Source organism: Panthera tigris, chromosome A2 (assembly GCF_018350195.1).
Source record: "Panthera tigris isolate Pti1 chromosome A2, P.tigris_Pti1_mat1.1, whole genome shotgun sequence".
NCBI classification, from domain to species: domain Eukaryota; kingdom Metazoa; phylum Chordata; class Mammalia; order Carnivora; family Felidae; genus Panthera; species Panthera tigris.
The window spans coordinates 134,635,846-134,661,280 of NC_056661.1; the positions used below are offsets into that span (position 1 = coordinate 134,635,846).

The 25,435-nt window shown below is 37.4% G+C and overlaps 1 pseudogene; it reads right to left on the bottom strand.

Moving 5' to 3' along the window:
* Nucleotides 1-22,014: 22,014 nt before the first annotated feature.
* LOC102956496 lies at nucleotides 22,015-22,245 on the bottom strand (annotated as a pseudogene).
* Between the last annotated feature and the right edge of the window lie 3,190 nt (nucleotides 22,246-25,435).

The following is a 25,435-nucleotide window of genomic DNA, read 5'->3' on the forward strand; positions in this document are numbered from 1 at the left end:
AAGGAAAGAAGATAACTGGACCCTAGAAGATTCCAACCAAGGAAGTCAGAAGATAGCTGTAGGGAAGGCAGGAAGAGGCAGATGACTCAGCATCAGGTGGGCCTCTGTGGGCCCTGTCGTGGTTTTCTGCACTTGCTCAGAATATCAGAAGGAGCATAAGCCCTGTGGCTGCCTACAAGGAGCAGAAAACCACATGTGCCCCTGGAGTTGCTGTCTGTGCCATGTGGGCTCCCATCACATTGTAAGGTACAGCATTCTTCAATTAGGAGGAAGAGTGACCACTTTCTAAGATACATTCCATTAGAAGATGTCCCTCCTCAGAGTGTCAGAACTCATAATTTTAAAATGCCTTTTCACCCAGCAAAATAATTTCCAAGAATATATCCCACAGAAATAAAATTACCAGTACTTAAATATAGAGTATAAGGATTTTACTGTGGTGTTGATTATAGCAGCAAAAACAACATTAAAAAAAACTGAAACAATCTAAATAAAGCCCATTAATAGGGAGATAGATGAATAAATTATTATATATATATGTAAGAGGGATTTCCTTGCTGCTACTAAAAAGAATGTGTTGGATCTGTATTTGTTAACTTAGAAAAATATCCACAATACATTATTTTGAGTAGTAGATTGGCCTACAGAAGTAATATGTAAATAGATGGTGTAATAATATGTAAAATATAAAACGATCTTTACTCACTGTGTGATGATGAAAATATTTTTTAACTAATGTATTTATTTTGAGAAAGAGAAAGCAGGTGAGGGCCAGAGAGAGAGAGAGAGAGAGAGAGAGAGAGAATCCCAAGGAGGCTCCATGCTGGCAGCATGGAACCCAACACAGGGGTGGAACTCACAAACCCTGAGATCATGACTGATGCCAAAATCAAGAGTTGGACGCTTAACCGACTGAGCCACCCAGGCACCCAGGAAACATTTTTTACCTTAATCGTAATGGTGGTTTCATGGGTGTATATAACTGTCAAAACTCATGGAATTTTACTTTAAATGAATGCAGTTCATTTTACATGAATTGTTTCTCAATAAAGTTGAAAAAACATGTTCCATCCCTAAAAAATCAACTTACCTATCTATCTTTCTATATTTGGGTAGGTTTATATAAGCAAAAGAAGACACTATAAAGACATAAGGATGAATTTGGAGAGGATGATACCTAATTCTATTAATACTATAGTATCCTTAGCCCCAAGCCCCATCTAGCCAAAATGTCTTCATGTGAAGATACACACTCGCCTGCAGAGCAGAGCTAGGTAAATGTTTAGGCTGGCTAAGTACGCAAAGTAGTTTCCATGTCAGTTCTGCACTATGTGTGCTTATGTGAGTAGGTGAGAGGTGAAGCATTCCACTACAACATGGTGGTAGTCAGTTAAAATTAAACCTAAACATGGATGTGTCATCAACAAAAGGATTATTATGCTTTTATAGTCCATCTTTGAACATAGTGAAAGAGAAGATCTTTGAGGTTAGAAATACCTGGATTGTAATTCCAACCTTGCCTCTTCTTGGTATGTTAAGTTCTGTGTGGGTTTGGAAAATTAATTTAATCTTCATGGTCTTCATTTTCCTCAAATGCAAAAAAGGAATACCTGCTAGCTTGTGGTGATGATTAGGTCAGATGAAATGTTCACAGGGCCTTTTGTGTTGTAGAAGGTCAGAATGTGATATTATCCACTGTGCAAAGAAAAGGTTGGAAAGTTCTTCTGCTAAGGATCAATGATTTAGTGTGCTTATCTGCATGGCTGACAAAAATGTTATTCTTTAAAAAGTACTAATTCTAGACTCTGCTAAGAGCCCACTATACACTATTATTATGATTTGGTAAGCTTTTAAAACTGAATTTGTAGGGGCGCCTGGGTGGCGCAGTCAGGTAAGTGTCCAACTCTTACTTTCGGCTTAGGTCGTGATCTCACAGATTCACTAGTTCAAGCTCCATGTTGGGCTCTGCATTCACACCATGGAGCCTGCTTGGGATTCTTTCTCTCTCTCCCTCTGCTCCTCCCTCACTCATGCTGTCTCTGTCTCTCTTGAAATAAATAAACTAAAAAATACTAATTAAAAAAATAAAACTGAATTTGTAATAACTTCAGCATGCTCTCCAATACCTCAATGAAATAATTATCATGTTTGTCAGATAGTGTGTAATTCTCTCACATATGTTGTGTTAGTTTTAGGGACCCAGAACTCCATCCCAGCACCATGATTTCCTTGCAGCCAATGAAATTGCTCTGGTGAAATAATGTCCATGGATGTTCATGGATTTTAGGAGAATGGCTCACCCAAATGGCTTCTTCACTTAGTGGGTGAGTTGTCATCCAGGGAGACACTTTTTTCTCTCAGGTGACAAGCAGAGAAGAGAAAGTTGCCCTTTGATCTGTTTATACAGATGCTGCACTTTCTGCTGGATGGTGTTTGTGAGTAAGCCCAGTGCTCAGAGATGCAGGGAGTGAGGAGAGGGAGCTTCCTCCGGAAGATGTCACTGTGTCCCATGATGGTGGGACAGACTTTGCTGAAAGACCTAACCTTCCTTAAATTTACTCTCTGTCACCTTTGGGTCACCATTGTGTAGCATGAGGTATACTGTTCTATTAACCAAAATCCTGGGTCTTAGTTTTTCCATTTTACAGCAGACTTGCTGGCTGACCTTGAGTTATTAATCACTCTGGGTCTAAGCTATCCATATCTGTAAATTGGGAATGAGAATATTTCCGTATCTGTCTAAAAGCAGAGAAGTGAACAGATAATCCTTTTAATTGTTATGTTTTATTATGCCCTACTTTACTTTTCTGCTTTTCTTTTGTCTTCTTTCTGGTTTTCCAATCTATCAGAGATACTCTAGATTATCACCCAGAACTGAGATGTAGAGACCTAAGCTTAGCATTTTATGCTATAAATCACCATCCATGCAGTTTCTACCTGGAGAGAGGAAATAAGGGTGACTAGCCCATTTTGTCTTTATGCTTCTGACACTGAGATAAGGAACTAAGGATGAGAGCTCATGGAGGGAAAGGAGAATGGATATGTTGTCATGTGGATATGTCAAATTTGAGGTAATTATCTGACAAACATGTCACAGTCAACTAGGCCTAGATATTTACAACCCACCATACAGATACGTATTTTTGGTAAGCAACAGCATATATGGTTGTTAAAATAATAGAAGTGAATGAGATTCCCTTAGGAAAAATGAATTGAGCAGAGGAGCAAGTGCAAAGGCCAATTGTGCTGGGACTTTGGAGGTGAAGAGATAGAGGGTCCAAAGAGGCTGAGAGGCTTCCACCAGAGAGTAGAAAGAAAACTAAACTTGATGTCATGGGGGCCCGAAAGAGAAAGCCTTCATGGTGAGGTAGAGGTGAGGGAGGCATGACCAATGGTGCCAAATACAACACAGAAATGTATTAATTTCAAGCTTAAAAATTGTCTCTTTGTTCTGGGAATTAGGAAGTCAGTGGTATTTTTAAGAATAGCAGTTTCATTAGTAGAGTGAACACAGAGAACATTTTAGTTGATCACAGAATAAAGAAGGGAAGGTAAAGCCTGGATGATAAGACATGGAAAGAGATGTCAGTTGCTAGAAGGTGGTCCTTTTTATTTTTTTAATGGGGGCTTTTTGAGCTCACAGGGAAAGAACCACAGTGAGAGAAGATGAAGGATACCCAGTAGGTCACTGAAGGGGCTGGGTCCTGGGGTAAGTATACTGGTGAAAGGGAAAATCTCATTTTGTGAGAGAATTATCTTAGTTTGGGGCACCTGGGTGGCTCAGTCAGTTAACTCTTGATTTCAGCTCAGGTTGTGATCTCAAAGTTCATGGGAACAAGCCCCACATTGGGCTCTGCACTGACAGCATGGAGCCTGCTTGGGATTCTCTCTCTCCCTCTCTCTCTGCCCCTCCCACACACATGCACTGACACACACGCTCTCTTTCTCTCAAAATAAACAGTGCAGCTGGGTGACTTCATCAGTTAAGCGTCCAACTTGGGCTCAGGTCATGATCTCACTGCTCGTGAGTTTGAGCCCCAGGTTGGGCTCTGTACTAACAGCTCAGAGCTTGGAGCTTGCTTCAGATTCTGTGTCTAACCCCTCTCTCCGCCCCTCCCTGGCTCACACTCTGTCTCTCTCAAAAATAAATAAACATTGAAAAAAATAAAAATAAATAAATAAGGGACATCCAGGTGACTCAGTCTGTTGAGCATCTGACTTCAGCTCAGGTCATGATCCAGGGTTCCTGAGTTTGAGCCCCGTGTCAGGCTCTGTGCTAACACCTTGAATCCTGGAGCCTGCCTCGGATTCTGTGTCTCCCTCTCTCTGCCCCTACCCCACTCATGCTCTCTTTCTCTCTCAAAAATAAATATTAAAAAAATTAATGAACAAATAAATAAATAAATATTTTTTAAAAAGACAAAAAGAGAAGTATCTTAGTTTGGGTTGTCCAGGAAGTAGGCATCAAGATGTGATCAGATGTGTAAGAGCTTTATTGGGGAAAGATGAGGAGGGAGCAAGAGAAAGTGCGGAGACCCTTCAGACCTCGGTGGAGGTCTACAGCTGTGAAGGAAAGGGACAAAGGCAGGATTAGGCAGGAAGCATCTCAGCTGTAACCCAGGTCCAAGGAAGTTCTGGCCAGGCCCATGGAGTGCCAAGGTCTACAGCTGAAGAAGTCCCATGTCTCCAGGACTGGACCTGTCAGCATCCCTTCCATGCTCAGTCACTGCTGGGGGTAGCACGAGAGAAGCCGTGGCCTCAAAACGAATGCAGGGATAGACCCCGAAGGGCAGCCGCTGAGCCATCAGCAGTTATGCTTGCACGCCAAGAAATCTGGATGGTGCACTTTCGTGGGAAAGCACTGCTATTACAGTGGCTGTATTTAGATGTCAAGAAATGACAACAGGAGGATAAGGGAATTCCCAGCTGGTGGCCTCATTTATCTTTGGTGTAAGAAGCAGAATAGTTTAGTCTGGCTAGAATGAGAAAAGAGGAGAGAACAGTATTGGGATAGGGACTTGTGTGATGAAGTTTTGGAAGAGCAGAAAATGAAAGGATATAGAAGGATTTCGTGTCCCTCAAGTCTCATTGAGAATAGACACTGTAGGAGACTGTGGTATGTAGTGGCACTAACGAGGCAGGGTATGCGTTTTTCTCCAGAGGGATAGAATAAGAATAAAGACAGTAGATTTCACAACTGATCCCTTTACATTTATGTGTACCCCTGCTTCCAAGGCTGTCTCAGTTTTATAATTCTTAAGTTATTAGTAAGTTGTTCTTCATTTAATTAAATGCAAAACATATATGTATTTACTGAGCACTTACTATGTATAAAGCACAGAGGAAGATATAAATAGGGGTTTCTGCCCTCAAGGAATGCATCGCTTAATAACAGCAATTCCTGGGACACAAAGCAGACTATGAGAGGCAGTATAAGAGAGAGGCACAAATACAATTTACAGAACTTCAGAAGAGGTACAGAGCACCAGAGGGGGTGATGGGCTAGGAGGATAGAAGTGGCTTAATGGAAGCTGCTTCAGTTTGGGACATGTGGAGTAAGTATATTTGTGACAAGTTTGTCATCTTGAGTGTCTAATATAGTATTAGGCACCAATCTTTTTTCTCCCCTTTTGTTAGCCTTCCTATTCAGGGCCTCGATCTGGGCTGATGGTGACCACCTTGGGCCTAGATTGTTAATCAGCTGCAGAGTCACTATTCATTCATTCATTCATTCATTCACTCATTCAAATGAGGCTTCATGCCCAGTGAAGAGCCCAACATGGGGCTTGAACTCACAACCCCGAGATCAAGACTTGAGCTGAGATCAAGAGTCAGACGTTCAATTGACTGAGCCATCCAGATGCCCCCAGAGTCACTCTTTAAATCTCCCTTCTCACATGCTCAATTTCAAACACAATTGGATAAATTATGTTGTTCCTATATTCCAGAAGTTTTGGGGGGACTTCTCCCCTATTTCTGAAATATAACTGATGATACTGCATTTTGCACTTTTTGTACATTTGCAAGTTTTGCACATTTGCACAATGTCTTACTGCACTGGAGTATGTCCCTCTACAAGACTATGATAACCTGTGGGAAATATACTTACTGCACAGTATGGAGATCATTCAGTGTATTGTTAAGTTGTTCAGATGAAGCTTAATACAGTCCATCAACTAGCCATACCTAGACTCATTATCTTCATTGTTAATGCTACACAATGGACTCCAATAAAGAGAAGTTCTTTAAGACTCTCACACTTGACTGCTCACTCCTGGCTCTAGTGTCATTCAGTGGTATCAGTAAAGAGTCAGGAATGAAATAAAAATCATAGAACCTTTGTCCAACATGATAAGCCCCTCTAAGAGAGTTTTCTGATGTTTACTCACATAGCCAATGCTTTTATGTTTCATAATTATTGATTTTACATACTTTCTGAAGGTTAATATTTAATTCTCCATTTAGAGGTAAACTCTGAGAACAAAGATTTCAGGTCCAATTTCTGCCTGTTATGTTGCTACCATTGGCCTATCAAGATTCCTTTTCTTCAAAGGAAAAGACCTATTCTTTTAGGAGACTTTGTCAAGGTCAACAGAACACAGAGTGGACTTTATTTAATAATCCTTTTATATTGATAGTATTTACTTTTAGGATTATTAAGTTGTAGTTTTCCTCTCAGACAGCAAGATGGGTTTTTACAACTTGGGGGAAAAAGGGGGTATTGGTGTTGGTGTTGTGTTAGCATTAGAGAAGAGGCTGGAAACTTAATATCATTAAAAAAAAGGAAGATGTAAATGGGTATTACCTTAAAGCAGATAATGAATGGACTCTGAAGGAGATTTACTCTTCTCTCTCATATGTGATAGAAACATGTGAGATCATTCTCCAACCCATATGAAAACCTTTCTTTAATTCTCCATATATCTAACTTGAAGCTTTTTCTTTGCACTTTATTTTATTCTCTAAGGGTTGGGTAGGTGAGCTTCCCCCTTTGATTTAAGATTCTCACATTTTTCAAATATATTTTTTTGTCAAGTTAGCTAACATACAGAGTATACAATGTGCTCTTGATTTTGGGGGTAGATTCCCATGATTCATCACTTACATACAGTTCTCACATTTTTCACTTATAAATCACTGTCTAGGGCTGCACACAGAGGCCATTCAGAGCTCCATTTCAAGAAGCGATTGCATCTTTGATCCAATAATCCTCTACAACCAGGATTTAGCAATCCTTCTCAAAATATGTTTTTCAAACGGTGCTTACAACCATCCTTTTCATTAGGTAAGTGCCAAGTGGATAAACATGTCCAAAAACTTTCCGTGCTACCTTGGCAAGGAAACATCTAAGACATAGATAATTCATTGACTCATGGTTGTTGGAAGTTCACATAATTCAACCACCACTCAAGTTTGCTGTGACTACTAGGTCACCTGTGATGTTGGGCTGACAGACTACCTTTAGGCTTCTTTGTTCTCACCTATAAAATGTAATAGGATTACTTGTCCAGTATTTCAGAATGACTTGTTGGTAGACCACTGAAGTATGTTGACTGCCTCATGTCCATGTTGAGCCCTTAACTTCCTCATAATACAAGTTTGATAGCTGGATCTTGTTCCTCTCCCCTTCCTCTCTGACTCCACTCATGGAGACTTTTATAATTTAGATAAATGGCTAGTTCTCTGGCTTCGGCTTAGGAATCTGGCAAAGGAAATCACATTCAGGTCCTTTATCCATTTTGAGTTTATTTTTATGAATGGTGTAAGAAAGTGGTCTAGTTACATTCTTCTGCATGTTGCTGTCCAGTTCTCCCAGCGCCATTTGTTAAAGAGACTGTCTTTTTTCCATTGGATATTCTTTCCTGATTTTTCAAAGATTAGTTGGCCATACTTTTGTGGTTCCAATTCTGGAGTCTCTATTCTCTTCCATTGGTCTATGTGTCTGTTTTTGTGCCTAAATGTCCATCAACTTATGAATGGCTAAAGAAATTGTGGTTTCTATACACAATGGAATACTACTTGGCAATGAGAAAGAATGAAATCTGGCCTTTTGTAGCAATGTGGATGGAACTGGAGAGTGTTATGCTAAGTGAAATAAGTCATACAGAGAAAGACAGATACCATATGTTTTCACTCTTATGTGGATCCTGAGAAACTTCACAGAAGACCATGGGAGGGGGGAAGGAAAAAAAAAAGTTAGAAAGGGAGGCAGCCAAATCATAAGAGACTCTTAAAAACTGAGAATAAACTGAGGGTTGATGGGGGGTAGGAGGGAGGGGAAAATGGGTGATGGGCATTGAGGAGGGCACCTGTTGGGATGAGCACTGGGTGTTGTATGGAAACCAATTTGACAATAAATTTCATATTAAATAAATAAATAAATAGACAAACATTTTTTTAAAAAGCAACACCTCTTTAATTTATAGTAGGCTCTTTATCAGCTTGGACATGAATAGCAGTTACTGTGGCAAGTGGACATCTTTTAGGATCCAAAAGAGGTACCATTCACATGAAATTCAATATGAACAGTGTCCTCTGAAGCACAAGTCTATTGATGGGTTCTTAAAGACCCTACATTGGTTAGACACTATAATATACAGGTTACCTATTTGCAAGAGGGAACGTGGTTTGATTTGAAATAAAAAAGCAGGCACTTGGTCTCAGGTCTATCCTAGAGTACTATATTCGTCCATGAATCTGGACCTCATTTTTTAAAAGTTGAAAGTGGTTATGAAGTAGATCTGTCAAGGAAGGCATGAGAAAGAACAAAATTATAATCCATCTTGGCAATGCAAATGCTGCAATGAATAAGGAAGATGTTTGCTTAACAGGATATAAGCTTAAACTGAAATACACACACACACACACACACACACACACACACACACACACAATACACACATATATAGTGCAAGATTTCCATGACTGACATGACTGCCCAGTTGTGGACACTGTATAAAAGATTAGTTGGTACAGTGGAAGTCACAGTGGTAGTCTTTAAGTACCTTGGGGTAAATATTAGGTTTAAAGGTAAAGGTACTTAATGTATAAGTATTAACAGAATTAAGTAAGTTGTAAGTTAATATTTAGCACCTCAAAAGAAGAGAAAGAAGATGGTGTTGTCATTATTCCACAGAAAAAATTGTAACCCTTCACCCAAAATTTGGTTCAGATATCAAAACTGAAGATCTTGCATAGGTATACATATACACACCCACACTCCCTCCCCACACACACGCCAAGACAGTGTGAAAAAATTTATTACTTACGTGTATTCTGGGGAAAGAAAGCCAGGCACAAGAGCAAGTCCAAAAGTAGACTGGAGGCAGGGAGGATTTGGGATTTCACAGTTATTAGGTGGTAGAATTGGGGTGAGGATTCCTTCGTGTGAGTGGGGGCTTGCGTGACTGGAACATCTATGAAAAAAGAGTATTCATACTTTTTTAATAGCTTGCCCAGAAGTGAGTAAGAGGGAAGGAAAGTTATGGAGTTTGAAAGCTGCCAGCCATCAAATTCAGTGGTTAGTGCTTTTTGTGTCCTAAGAAACTTGTGGCTAATCTAAGGTAAATTCCCACCCCCCACTATGATTTCTTTTAGAAGTTGTATACTTTCAGCTCTTACATTTAGGTCTGTAATTCATTTGAGTTGATGTTTATATATAATGTTAGAGTTGAAGTTTGTTGTTGTTTGTCTGTTTGTTTGTTCTTTTACATATGGATAGGTAATTGTTTCCACACCATTTGTTGTAAAGATTAACCTTTCCTCATTTCCCCATTATGGGTAGGTCTGTTCCGGACTTGCTGTTCCCAGGATCTGTGTATCTAACCTTATACCAGAACTACTTACCTCAATTACTATAGCTTTTTAAGGTAAGTCTTAAATTCTGTTAGTGAAAATCCTATTTATTATTCTTTCCAGAGTCAATTTTGCTATTTCATGTCCTTTCTATTTTCATATAAATTTTAGATTCAGTTTGTCAACTTGTAAAGAAAACTACAGATATTTTGATAGGTATTGCTCTGAATCTATGGATCCTTTTTAGGAGAATGGATATCTGAAAAACTAATATTCTCATAATATTCCATTGTATGTATATACAGCTTTTCTTCATTAATTCATCCATTAATGAACTCTTACATTGTTTCAGTGTCTTGGATATTGGAAATAATGCTGCAATGAACATAGAGGTGCAGATATCTTTCTGAGATGGTGATTGATTTTCCTTTGAATAAATACCCACAGGTGGGATTGGTAGATAATATAATTCTATTTTGAATTTTTTGAGGAAACTCCAGATGTTTTTTTCAGTGTCTGTACCAATTTATATTCCCACCAGCAGTACACAAGGGTTCCCTTCTTCCACATCTTTGAGAATACTTGTTATTTTTTGTCTTTTTGATAATAGCCATTCTATTAGCATCCCTGTCATTATGGTTTTGATTTACATTTCCCTGAGAATTAGTGATGTTGAGCATCCTTTTCATATACCTGTTGGACATCTGTATGTCTTCTTTAGGAAAATGTCTATTCACATCCTCTGCCCATTTTTAAAATCAGATTGTTTTGGGATGCCTGGGTGGTTTAGTCGGTTAAGCATCTGACTCTTGATTTTGGCTCAGGTCATGATCTCACGGTTTTGTGGGTTTGAACCCCTCATCAGGTTCAGGGCTGACAGTGCAGATCCTACTTGGGATTTTCTGCCTCCCTCTCTCTCTGCCCCTTTCCCACTCATACTGTCTGTCTGTCTGTCTCTTTCTCTCAAAATAAATAAATAAACTTAAAAAAAAAAGATGGTTTTTTTTTTTGCAATCGAGTTGCATGAGTTCTTCATGTAGTTTAAATATTAACCCATTATTAGATATATGATTTGCAAATATTTTCTTCCATTCCATAGATTGTCTTTTCCTTTTTTTCATAGTTAACCTTTGCTGTACAGAAGCTTTTTGATTTGATGTAGTCCCACTTGTTTTTTTTGCTTTTGTTGCTTTTGGGGTCAAATCCAAAAACGCATTCCCAAGACCTATGTCAAGGAGCTTACCCCCTATGTTTTGTCTAGATGTTTTGTGATTTCAGTCCTTATTTTTAATTCTTTAATCCATTTAAGTTAATTTTTGTGAGTGGTATAAGACAGTGGTCCAATTTCATTCTTTTGCATGTGGCCGTTCAATTTTCCCAGAACCATCTATTGAAAAGACTATTGTTTCTCCATTGGTCTCCATTGGTTCCTTTGTCATAAATTAATTGACCATGTATGTATGGGTTTATTTCTGGGCTCTGTTCTGTTCCATTGATTTATGGGTCTGTTTCTATGCCAATACCAAATTATTTTGATTACTATGGCTTTGTAATATAGTTTGAAATCTGGGAACATGCTGCCTCCAGCTTTGTTTTTGTTGTTTTTATTTTATTATTCCTCAAGATTGTGCTATTGGTAGTCTTTTGTGGCTTCAGACAAATTTTAGATTGTTCTATTACTGTTAAAAAAAAATCCCATTAGAATTTTCATAGGAATTGCGTTGAATGCAGATTGCTTTGGATACTATGGACATTTTAACAATGTAAGTTTTTCCGATCCTTGGAGCACAGAATATTTTTCCATTTATTTTTATCATCTTTAATTTCATCAATGTCTTACAGTTTATCAGTGTACCAAGTTTACCAAGGTCTTTCACCTCCTTGGTTAAACTTATTCCTAGGTATTTTTTTTAAGAATTTATTTTTATGATTTTATTTCTTTAAAAAAATTTTTTAATATTTATTTTTTGGGGGCGGGGGAGGGCAGAGAGTGAGGGAGACAGAGTCTGAAGCAGGCTCCAGGCTCTGAGCTGTCAGCATAGAGCCCGACGTGGGGCTCGAACTCACAAGCAGTGAGATCATGACCTGAGCCATAGTTGGACGCTTAACTGAGTGAGTCACCCAGGCGCCCCTATTCCTAGGTATTTTATACCTTTGATGCAGTTATAAATGAGATTGATTTCTTAGTTGCTCTTTCTGATAGTTTGTTATTCATGTATAGGAACACAACTGAAATTTGTATATTCATTTCGTATCCTTCAACTTTACTGATTGCGTTGTTTAGTTCTGTCAATTTTTTGGTGGTGTCCTTAGAGTGTTTTATATAATATCATATTATCTGAATAGTGACAGTTTTACTTTTTCCTTTACAGTTTGGATGCTTTTTATTTCTGTTTCTTGACTAATTGTTCTGGCTAGGACTTCTGATGTTCAATAAAAGTGGAGATAATGGACATCCTTGCCTTGTTTCTGATCTTAGAGGAAAAGCTTTCAGCTTTTCACCTTGAGATGATGTTGGCTGTGGACTTGTCATTTATGTCCTTTATTAATGTTGGGGTATGTTTCCTCTATATCCAGATTGTTGTGAGGTTTTTTCATGAATCAATGTTAAATTTTATCAAATACTTTTTCTGCATCTACTGAGATTATCATATGATTTTTCAAGTTTTATTCAGAAATAATTGATACACATCACTGTACAAGTTTAAGGCATAGTGTGATAGTTTGAGTTACATGTATTGTGAAATGTTTACCATAGTAGGTTCAGCTAACATCTATTTTCTTATATAGACATAATAAATAGAAAAGAAAGAAAAAAGGGAAAAATTTTTCTTTTTTGTGATGAGAACACTCCAGACTTACTCTCTTGAAACGTTCTTATATATCATACAGCAACGTTAGCCATACTCCTCATGTTCTACATTACATCCCTACTATTTATGTATCTTCTAATTGGAAGATTGTACCTTTCCCCTTTATTTTGTTAATTTGATATATTACATTGATTTTGCACGTGTTGAGCCATCCTGGAATCTCTAGAGTAAAAATCCACTTGGTCACGGTATGTGATCCTTTTAATGTATTATTGAATTTGACTTGCCAATATTTTGCTGAGGACTTTGCATCTGTGTTTATGAGGGATATTGGCCTTTATTTTTCTTTTCTTGTAGTGTCCTTGTATGATTTTGATATCAGAGTAATGATGGCCTTGTAAAATGAGTTTGGAAGTTTTCTTTCCTCTTCTATTTTTTGGGAAAGTTTGAGAAGGATTGGTATTAATTCTTTAAATGTGTGGTAGAATTCACCAGTGAAACTGGTCATGGACTTTTGTGTGTTGACAGGTTTCTAATTACTGATTCAATCTCCTTACCGGTAATCAATCTGTTTAGATTTTATTTTCCTGCATGATTCAATCTTGGCAGGTTTATGCTTCTAAAAATGTATCCATTCCTTCTAGATTTTCTTGTTCACTGACATATAATTGTTCATAGTAGTCTCATGATCCTTTGTGTTTTTGTGACATCAGTTGTAATGTCTCCTTTTTCATTTCTGAATCTATTTATTTGCATCCTCCTCTCTTTTTGTTGAGTCTAGCTAAAAGTTTGTCTGTTTTATCTTTTCAAAAAACCAGCTCTTAGTTTTAGTGATCTTTCTTATTGTCTTTTTAGCCTCTATTTCATTAATTTACTCTCTGATCTTTGCTATTTTCCTTCCTTCTATCTTTGAGCTTTTATTATTATTATTTTTCTAGTTCTTTGAGGTATACAGGGAGAGACTTCATTTGTGATCTTTCTTATTTCTCAAAGCAGGCTTTTATTGCTATGAACTCCCCTTTTAGAATTGCTTTTGCTGCATCCCATAAATTTTGGTATGTTTTATTTCCATTTTCATTTGTCTCAAGATTTTACTAGCTTTTCTTTTGCTATTTTCTTTAACCCATTGTTTTTCAATACTATATTGTTTAATCTAAATGTATTTGTGGATTTTCCAGTTTTCTTGTATTTGATCTCTAGTTTTATAACATTGTGGTCAGAGGTCAGAAAAGATGCTTGATATGATTTTCATCTTTTCAAATTTACTAAGACTTGTTTTTTGTTAAATCTTAAATTTATTGACTACTTAAATTTATAAGATGTTGTAGATCATAAACATATGATCTATTCTGGAGAATGTCCCTTGTGTACTTGAGAAGATGGAATTCTGCTTTTGGTTGAAATGTTCTATAAATGTCTATTAGTTCATCTGGTCTAACATGTCACTTAAGTCCAATGTTTTCTTATTGATTTCTTGTCTGGATGATCTATCCATTGATGTAAGTGGAGTATTAAAGTTTCCTACTCTTTTTGTTTTGCTGTTTCTCCCTCTAGGTCTGTTAGTATTTGCTTAGTATATTTAAATGATCTTATGTTCGATTCATAATTATTTACAAATATTATGTTCTCTTGTTGTATTGGCCCTTTTATGAGTGTATATGCAGCATATAGTTGGGTCTTATTTTTCTTATACATGCAGGCACCCTGTGTCTTTTGATTGGAGAATTTAGTCCATTTACGTTTAAAGTAATTATTTATAGGTTTGGACTTATTGCTATTTGTTTTCTGTAAATCCTTTGTTACTTTCTTCTTTTGTTCCCTCCCTTTGTGATTTGGTGATTTTCTGTAGTGGTATTCTTAGAGTCCTTTCTCTTTAGTCTTGAGAGAGTGGTCTTATAGGAGATAAGCCTTGTCAACCATCCTGACCTGGGCTCCTGGTTGTTTCTCAAACTTTTGTGATTGTTCAAGTTGACTTCTTAGTTCTTAGTGGCTCCTAGTAGTTGAGGGTGAGCCAAGATCCATCAGTGTCCCAAAGAGAAAAATTGTAATTAGGCTAGTTGGAAGCCAGAACTCCAGGCAGTGTTTTGGAAATTATAGGATTAGGCCCTTTCCAGGGAGAAACTGGGAGTTAAGTGTTTTTGGTTCTTTTCTCTGTATGGGTCCCAGATGTATAGCTGGGGTGGGGATGTGTGATGCTCCTGTGTAGCTGTTCATTCCATGTGTCATGGGAGGAGGGAAGTTCAGGAGTCTCTTGTGTCACTATCTTTAAAGACCTCCCCTGTGTTTTTGAGGTTTTTTGTTTTGTTTTTATAGATGTCTATAACAGGACATCTGGATGTCCTATAATAGGACATTTTATAGATGTCTATAACAGGAGACAAGATGTCTCCTCTTGTCCTGATCAACTCAAAGTTTTTGTCATGAATAGGTATTGAGTTTTGCCTAATATTTTTCTGCCTGTATTGAATGATGATATGTTTTTTTTCTCCTGTTTTATTTATTTTTTTTACTATTTTTAGGAAATATTTTTCATCAAATATAGAAACCTTAGGTTGACATTGTTCTTCTTTTAGCACTTTAGAAATCTCATTTTTTTTTCCTGGCATATATCCTTTCTGATAAATATGTATAGTCATTATCTTTGCAATGTGTCTTTTTCTCTGGCTGCTTTTAAGATTTTCTCTTTATCACTTATTACTCCCTAGTTAGGCAGTTATCCTAATCTGAAATCCATGCCCTAACGGTGGTCAGCTTGAATTCTAAAGAGGAAGTTCAGACAATAGAGGCAGCTGCTACCAGCACTTTTCTAATTTTATCATTGATCATCATTAGAGCCTTGCCTTGGTTAATTAGTGTAATAAATGCCAGAAGTGAGTTTTAGTGGGTGAAATTAGTGACTTGTTAATTAGCTAAATGAATGTTAGAAATATCTTTTTGGTTAAATAAATATTCAAATTGTATGATCTGGCTGAAATATTTTGGAAATTATTTTGACAGAATAAAGTATAAGCATCTTTGAGAACCCAAGCACCTCAAGGATGGTGCTTGATCTCTTAAGTGTCTTCTAATCCAGCCTTGGTAAGAAAGATTTCTGGTTGACTAATTCTGATGATAAATTAAATGATCTACTTTTAGAATACTGTTATGTCTGCCTCAAGTGAACTTTTCATGCAGGATGTTGTTATATCATCTAATAGGATAGAAAACTGAGACTTCATCAAATTTATAAAACAAAGTTATATGAACTACTTGGTATCTGCTTTCTCTTTTTTTTTAATTTTTAAGAAAAAAATTTTTAATGTTTATTTTTTACAGAGAGAGAGCATGAGCGGGGGAGGAGTAGAGAGACAGACACACAAACATAATCCAAGCAGGGTCCAGGCTCTGAGCTGTCAGCACAGAGCCCAATGTGGGGCTCGAACCCACAAACCATGAGATCATGACCTGAGCCAAAGTTGGACGCTCAACTGACTGAGCCGCCCAGGTGCCCCTTTTTTAAACTTTTTAATGTTTTTATTTATTTTTGAGAGAGTGAGACACACTGCGAGCAGGCAAGGGGCAGAGAGAGAGGGAGACACAGAATCCAAAGCACGCTCCCCGCTCTGAACTGTCAGCACAGAGCTTGAAGTGGGGCTCAAACTAACTGTGAAATCATGAGCTGAGCCCAAGTTGTAAGCTTAACTGACTGAGCCACCCAGGTGCCCCGGTATCTGCTTTCTAATGAATGTTTTTTAAAACAAATATTTGATAAGTTTCTCAGGATCCACATAAGAGTGAAAATATGTGGTATCTGTCTTTCTCTGCATGACTTATTTCACTTAGCATAACACTCTCCATGGGGGAGGGGAAGAAAAAAAAAAAGTTAGGGAGAGAGCCAAACCATAAGAGACTCTTAAAAACTGAGAATAAACTGAGGGTTGATGGCAAGTGGGAGGGAGGGGAGTGTGGGTGATGGGCAATCAGGAGGGCACCTGTTGGGAGGAGCACTGGGTGTTGTATGGAAACCAATTGGACAATAATTTTCATATTAAAAAATAAAATAAATAAATAAAAATTTTTAATTAAAAATAAAAAAAACAAATATTTGAATGTAAAACAAAATTTCATCTAAGATTCTTGCTTTTATAATAACCCATTATTGAGGTTGAGGGAAAGTAGTTATCCCTCACCTACCTCTAATCATTGATGGCTATCATTATTTACCAAAAGGAACCTAAGAGTTGTGCATGGCCAATTTATAACAGGCTAAATTTTTTAAAGGTCCTTATAAAAATGATTATTAAAATGTACTAGGTTTGTAAATAGAAAAATAAATTAAAAAATATAAAGTTACAACAAGAGCTTTTTTTTCTGTTCTCCACATCCATCCTCAAGGACAGCAAAAAAACGTAAATCACAACCTTGAGTCAGAGTCAGATAGATCCAAATTGGAAGAAACCTTCAAAATCATCTAGTATGGCCCTTTAATTTTTCAGTACCTTCTGTAGAGATTTGATTAATTGTTCAAAGGATTAATCGAGGTCCTTCATGAAAACTCTCTCAGGTCCTCATGAATCCCTTGTTCTACCTAATGAACTTTAAAGTTTAATAATTTAATATTTTATTTATTTAATGAAAATCTTATCTGTTTGACCACAGGCTTTTGTTTGCTCATCTGCATTTGTCTAGATTTTAAAGATTACACTTTCTCTGTGTTGGCCATATAATAGGTTCTCAGTAGTACTTATTTTTCATTTATTTAATCTTTGTAAAAACCCTCTGAAGTAGGTACTAATATTATCTCCATTATTCAGATAAAGAACTTGGAATCAGAGACTTCAGTAGTTTCTCAAAGGTCATTCTCAACTAGTAAATGGAGTAACCATTACTCAAACCCAAGTCCATGTACAGAGCCCAAACTCAACAATATATGATACTATTTCTCAATATATTAAGTGTGATAATTTATGAGATAACACTTAACACAGGACCTAGCATAAAAATATTTGTATTGATAAACATTAATTTAGTAGATAACTAATCTTTTTTTCTTCCGCCCCCCCCCCCTCTGGTTTGATGGGAACTTTAAGCTTTTTGACTAATTGGCCAAAAAGTTTCTGTGAAATAAACTAAAAACTCTTCTGCAAGGAAAAAGGACTTTGGTGGGCAGAAAATGATGGAAGAAGGAAATAAAGACCAAAAAATGGCTTGAGGAACTCCAAAGTCCAAAAAACTAGGGGATCATTAGGAAGCATGGTTCAAGAGAGAAACTATTATGTGGGTATTGGCCCATGGTCAGAGAGAAAGGCCATTGAAAGGGGCCTTATTTGGATGATCAGGAACCTGGATGGACAGTGTTTGCAAGCTGATTACATATATTTTCCACAGTACCAGTTCCTTTTCTTTGTTTTTTGTCCTGATATTATCAACGTATTCCATTCAGTGACTCTAGGAGTTCGAAAATCTTAAATGAAAGAAATGTAGATACGTATTTTGGTGGTGATGAGGGTGGCAGTCACAGTGGTGGCAGTGGCGGTGGTGGTGGTGAGCATTCGAACCTCTTACAGTTCTTGAGAGGAACTTGAACTGAACTGGGGTTTCTGGTTAGGCAAGGACACCACCATCGCATCATCATCATCATCATCATCATCATCATATTTTTACCAATTCTTGCCAAAATCTACATATCTATTATAGTACTGTGTCAAAGGTTCAAAATAGTCAAAGTAGAACCAAAGAATCACTGTAGTAATAATTAGCACAAATTTATTATGCACACACCAAACAGGACAATTTGCAAACCAGGAGCATTTGGACCAGAACATGGAATGAAGCTGAGTGGTATATTGTTATAAAACAGCTTACATAGGGAGAAAGCAGTGACTGTTTATTCTTCATAGTGATTGGTTACAATATTAAAATTTTCAGTGGTTACCTCACATCAACCATGGGAAACAGTTCAAGTTTTGCTTAGCATTTCCAGAAGCACCGGCAAGGAATGATCCAGGTTAAGTTAGCCTTGCAAAATAAGCTAAATTAAGCTTTGCCTACCTGACTAAACTGGTTTGTCTACTGAAGGAACCTTCAAGACTGGTCTCTGTCTGTCCTTGATTTTAAGAACTACTATATAGTATTATTAGATATTGGAGGTAAAAATAAGTTAATAAGGTATGAATTGCCTTTGCCTTCAAGTAACAGAGTACTTTCTGTCTGTTTGGTGTTAAATATTTGGAACAACATAGTTGCCCCCTACCCCTTACAGGTATGGTCTCCGCTAGGATTAGCTGGATGAAATGTCTCTTCAGCCTGTGTTTCCTAGTTGTTTTATGCAGTTTTCTAACTTTGGGTCCATTGTCTTTGGCTTTGTCACTCCTTATTCACTTTCTGTTCCAGCATGGTTTTCACTGCTCCCATCCTCGCTCCATGCACCGGGGGTGTCACTCGATGTTAAGGACCCCATTTCCTTTACAGTATCTGATGATTTCCTTCTGACTAAACGTAGGGATTCTGATTCCAGCCCTCAGTGTTCAGCTGAAAGGCAGCAGGGGGGGGGGGTGGTGAGGGGGGGTGAGGGGGGGGAGAGCTATTCCGAGATTATTTGAGGTACTTGATGATTATAGAAGGAAAAGATTTCAGAAGTTAGATGGTACTTTTGTTTTGGGGGCACCTGGGTGGCTCAGTTGGTTAAGCGTCTGCCTTTGGCTCAGGTCATGAGCTCCCGGTTCACGAGTTCAAGCCCCACATCTGACTCTATGCTTTCAGCACAGATCCTACTTCAGATTCTCTCCCCCGACCCCTGCCCCTGCCTCACTTGCATACACACACTCTCTCTCTTAAAATAAATAAATAAACTTAAAAAAAAAAAAAAAAAAAGGAAGGTACTTTTGTTTCAAATAAAAAAACCTAGGCCCAGAAAAGTTAAGTGTCATGAGGCCAGTGACACGGGTCACTCAAGGGCAGAACAGGGAGTTTTATTTCAGTTTCTGTGCTCTATTTACCATAGCACAAAATACCACAATATATCATGTTTTAATAAGACTGTTGAGAAACAAGGAAGACAGGGGCAGGAACATCCTGCCTCACTTCTCAAATTACACCACACAGGTGCTACATATTTCACTCGTTCCTATTTCATTACTAACAAGGACAGTTTTGAAAATTCCAGGGTAAATTGTCGGAAATGTCTGAACAATAAACTGGTTTGACAAAACCAACTCATGCTGAGTTTGCTTTAAAAAAATATTTTAGTGAAAATATTATTATATTTGGACTTAAATACCCCTTGGAGGATTTGTCAAGAAGGAAATAGAACATTGATTGTTTAGGCCCCTTGAAGACACAGAGGTCCAGAAACCAAATGAAATTGATCAGTTTGTTTTCTCCTTCCAAAGAGAAAAAAAATGCCCCAAATCGATGTGTGGTCATCACGGAAAGAATTCAGTTGTAAACCAGGCTTACTTGAATATCTGTGGGCTGTTTCCAGTTCAGAGCCAAGGAGATACACCAGAATTTTCTGGATTAAAAATGAAGTCATGTGTTTAAAAGAGTATATTGATCTCTTTAAAAACGAAACAAAAAAAATCCTGCTGGGATTTTTGTTAGGGTTGCTTTAAATCTGCAAATTTAGCAAAAATTGACTCAATAGATGGTCAATATTAAATCTTCCTGCCACGATCATGCTGTATCTCTGTGTTTATTTAGGTCTTATTTAATTTGTCAGCAATATTTTGTATTATTCACTGTATAGGTATTATGCTGGTTATATATATTCCTAAATATTTCTTATATTTGATGCTATCACAAATGCCATTGTTTTCCAATTGTTTATTGGCAGAATATAAAAATACGATTGATTTTTATATACTGATCTTATATGCTGGAACCTACTAAATTCACTTATTAGTTCTAGTAACTCTTTTGTAGATTCCTTAGGATTTTCTGTGTATATGATCTGTCATATGCAAATAATGACAGTTTAACTTTTTCCATCCCAATATGTAGACCTTTATTTTATGTATGTGGGCCTTTTTTAGGTAAAAATGGTGAGAGTATACATCTTTGCCTTCTCCTGATTTTAGGAGAATACATTAAGTCTTTCACCACTAAATATGATGCTGTGTATAGGTTTTTCCTAAATGTCCTTCATCAGGTTCAGGTAGAACCCTTCTATTCCTAGTTTGCTGAGAGTATTTGTCATGAATGAGAATTCAATTTTATCAATACCTTTTCTGCCTCTATTGAGATGATCCTGTGATTTTCTTCTTTATGTGGTAAATATGTTGAATTGTACTGATTAATTTTCCCCCAGTTTTATTGAGATATAATTGACCTATAACATTGTGTAAATTTAAAGTATACAGCATGATAATTTAGTATACATATATCACACAATGGTTACCACAATAAGTTTAATTAGCACATCCATCACCTCATATTATTACAATTTTTGTGTGTGTGATAAGAACTTTTATTATCCACTGTCAGTAGCTTTGAAGTATACAATATAGTATTATTAAGTATAGTCACCATGGGGCGCCTGGGTGGCTCAGTCGGTTAAGCGTCTGACTTCAGCTCAGGTCACGATCTCACGGTCCGTGAGTTCGAGCCCCGCGTCGGGCTCTGGGCTGATGGCTCAGAGCCTGGAGCCTGCTTCCGATTCTGTGTCTCCCTCTCTCTCTGCCCTTCCCCCGTTCATGCTCTGTCTCTCTCTGTCTCAAAAATAAATAAACATTAAAAAAAAAATTTAAAAAAAAAAATTGAAAAAAAAAAGTATAGTCACCATGCTATTATGTGTTACATCCCAAGAACTTTTTTATCTTACTGGAAATTTGTACCTTTTAACCACTTTCACCCTTTTCCACCAGCCCCTAAATCTTGCCTCTATCAACCAAAAATTTGTTTATATGAGTTTGGTTTTTTTACATTCCACATATACATGAGATCACACAGTATTTGTCTTTCCCTGACTTATTTCACTTAGCATAGTGCCCTCAAGTTTTATCCATCTTGTCACAGATAGCAGTATTTCCTTCTTTTTTTTATAACTTAATAATTCCTATTGTACACATTTACTATATTTTCTCTATCCATTCATCCGTCGATGAATGCTTAAGCTGTTTCCATGTCATAGCTATTGTTTTTTGTTGGTTTGTTGTTGTTGTTGTTGTTGTTGTGAGAACCAATTAATGTGGGCACTCCAGGCCTGGGCAGTGTGGGGGGTGCCCTGCAATTGGGCAGGCAGGCCAGGCAGGCAGCCCCAGGTGTTTGGGGCTGGCCTAGGCATGTCAAGGGGAGGACCCAGGTGGGCAGGTCCACCAGGGGACCTGTCAGCCAGACCTTGAGAAGGTATCTAAGCCAGCTGGTGAGTGCCCAGGTCAGAGCCTAATCCAGGGAGGCAGGGTTGGGGCTGGTTGGGGGCTCTAAGAGCCTAAGGACTGCCATCACTAGGGGCCTCCCCAGGCTTCTGCTGGAACTCAGGCTGTCTCTACCAGTTGGACTCAAGCAGCTTCTGGAGGCAGGCTTGGAGGTGGTCGTTCTTCTCCTCCAGGTGGTCCAGACAGGAGTTGATCTGGTCCAACATGGAGTTGATGGCAGCACCAAAGCTGACATCCTCACCTGCCTCCACTGGCATGCCCAAGTCCCCACTGGGGCCTGACATTGTGGGCTCACAGGGCCAGTGCCTCCTAACAATGAAATGCGGGACCCTGGTGCCCACAGCTGGTGTGGGGCAGAAGGTGGAGCTGACAGATCCATATCTTAGTTAACGTAAATAATGCTGCAATTAACATGGAGGTACAGATATCTTTTTGAGTTAATGTTTTTATTTTCTTTGGCTAAATCATCAGAAGTGGGATTGCTGGGTTGTATGATTGTCCTATTTTGAATTTTTTAAAAAAGAACCTCCATATCGTACCAAACTGGTACATAGTGGCTCTACTAGTTCACACTTCCACCAATAGTACACAAGAATTCCCTTTTCTCTACATCCTTGCCAATGCTTATTATTTCCTTTTGCTAATAGCCCTTACAACTGGTGTGAGATGATACCTCGCTGTGGTTTTGATTTGCATTTCCTTGATGATTAGTGATGTCGAGTACCTTTTCATGTATTTGTTGGACATCTGTGTGTCTTCTTTAGAAAAATATCTATTCAGATTTTCTGCCTATTTTTTAATCAGATTGTTTTAATAAGTCACATGAATTCTTTATATATTTTGGATATTAATCCCCTTATCAGATACATACTTTGTAAATATTTTTTCCCATTCAACAGGTGCCTTTTCATTTTGTTGATGGTTACCTTTGCTGTGCAGAAGGTTTTTAGTTTGATGCAGTCCCACCTGCTTATTTTTGCTTTTCTTGCTTTTGGTGTCAAATCCAAAAAATCGTCAACACCAGTGCCAGGGGACTTTCCACCTGTTTTATGGTTTCATGTCTTACATTGAAGTGTTTAATCCATTTGAGTTACTTTTTGTAAATGGTTTAAGATATGGTCCAGTTTTCATTCTTTTGCATGTGACTGTCCAGTGTTCCTAACACCATTTATTTAAGTCTATCCTTTCCTAATTGTATGTTCTTGGCTCCTTTGTCATCAATTAATTGACCATAAATGTATGGATTTACTTCTGGTCTCTCTGTTCCATCAATCTCTGTGTGTGTTTCTATGCCAGGACCATACTGTTTTGATTACTATAGCTTTATAACATAGTTTGAAATCAGGGAACATGATGCCTCCATCTTTTTTTTTCCTCCTCAAAATTGCTTTGGCTATTCACTATCTTTTGTGGTTCCATACAAACTTTGGGTTGTAAAAAATGCCATAGGAATTTTTAGTGGAATTACATTGAATCTGAATTGCTTTGGGTAGTATGGACATTTTAACATTATCAGTTCTTCCATCCATGAGCACAGAATGTCTTTTTAGTCTCTCTCACATTAATTTCTGCTTTTATCTTTGTTATTTCCTTCCTCCTACTAACTTTGGGCTTTGATCTTCTTTTTCTAGTTTCTTGACTTAGGCATTTATTGCTATGAACTTCCCTCTTAGAACTGCTTTTGCTGAATCCCATTTGATGTGTGCTGCATTTCTCTTTTCTTTTGCCTCAAGGTATTTTTTGATTTTGCTTTTGATTTCTTTATTGACCCACTGGTTGTTCAGTAGCATGCTTAGTCTCCAGATATTTGTGAACTTTTCCAGTTTTCTCCTAGTAATTGACTTCTAGTTTCATATCATTGTGGTCAGAAAAAGTGCTTAATGTGACTTCAGTCTTCTTAAATTTGTTAAGACTTGTTTTGTGGCCCGATATATGATCCACCTTGGAGACTGTTCCATATGCACTTTAGAAGAATGTGTATTATAGTGCTTTTGGATAGAATATTATTTATATATCTGTTAAGTTCATTTGGTTTAAAGTGTTGCTTAAGGCCAATGTTTCCTTATTGATTTTCTGTCTGGATGATCTACCCAGGAATGTAAGTAGTACATTAAAGTCCCCTACTATTATTGTATTGCTGTCTATTTCTCCCTCTAGGTCTGTTAATAATTGCTTTATATATTTAGGTGCTTCTATGTTGGATGCATAATTATTTATAAATGTTGTATCCTCTTGTTGGATTGACCCCTTTATCAATATGTAATGCCCTTCTTTATTATTAGTTTTTGTTTCAAAGTGTTTTGCCTGATATAAATATAGCTACCATCAGCTTTCTTTTGGCTCCCATTTTCATGGAATATCTTTTTCCATTCCTTTACTTTCAGTCTGTGTGTGGCCTTATTTCTAAATTGGGTTTCTTGTGGGCAGCATATAGATGGGTTCTTTTTTAAATCAATTCATTCTTTGTCTTTTGAGTGGAGAATTTAGTGTACTTATATTTTAAGTAATTATTGATAGGTATATACCTATTGCCATTTTGTTAATCGTTTTCCAGCTGTTTTGTAGTTCCCTTGTTTCTTTTTTCTTCTCCTGTTCTTCTCCTCTGTTATTTAATGACTTTCTTCAGCGGTATGCTTAGATTCATTTCTTATTATCTTTTGCATATCTACTATGGGCTTTTGCTTGGTGACTACCATGAAACTTATATAACTTATTTTTATAACTAATTTAAGTTGATAAAAACTGAAGTTTGAACATATTCTACTGCTCTGTATTTTTACTCTTTCACCCACATTTTATTTCTGATGTCACATTTTACATCTTTTAATCTTGTGTAGCCCTTCACTAATTATTTTTTAAAAATTATGTTTATTTTTGAGAGAGAGAGCACAAGCGAGGGAAGGGCAGAGAGAGAGAGGAAGAAACAGAAGCTGAAGCTGTCGTCACAGAGCTCAATGTGGGGCCTGAACTCATGAAATGTGAGATCATGACCTGAGCTGAAGTCAGCCACTTAACCAACTGAGACACCCAGGTGCCCCTCTCTTAACTAATTTATTCTAGTTACAAGTTATTCTTATTACTTTTACCTTTTTTTTTAACATTTATTTATTTTTGAGAGACAGAGAGAGAGCATGAGCAGGGGAGGGGCAGAGAGAGAGGGAGACACAGAATCTGAAGCAGGCTCCAGGTTCTCAGCTGCAAGCACAGAGCCTGACATGGGGCTCGAACTCACGAATCGTGAGACCATGACCTAGGCCGAAGTCAGATGCTTACCGACTAAACCACCCAGGTGCCCCTTTTACTTTTACCTTTTAACTTCAGCTTTATAAATGATTAATATACTGTTTTTACTATATATTTTCCTTTACCAGTGAGAATTATTCTTTCATGTGTTTTCCTATTATTAATTAGCATCATTTTGTTTCAGCTTAAAGAACACTTTCACATTTCTTGTAAGGCTGGTCTAATGGTGCT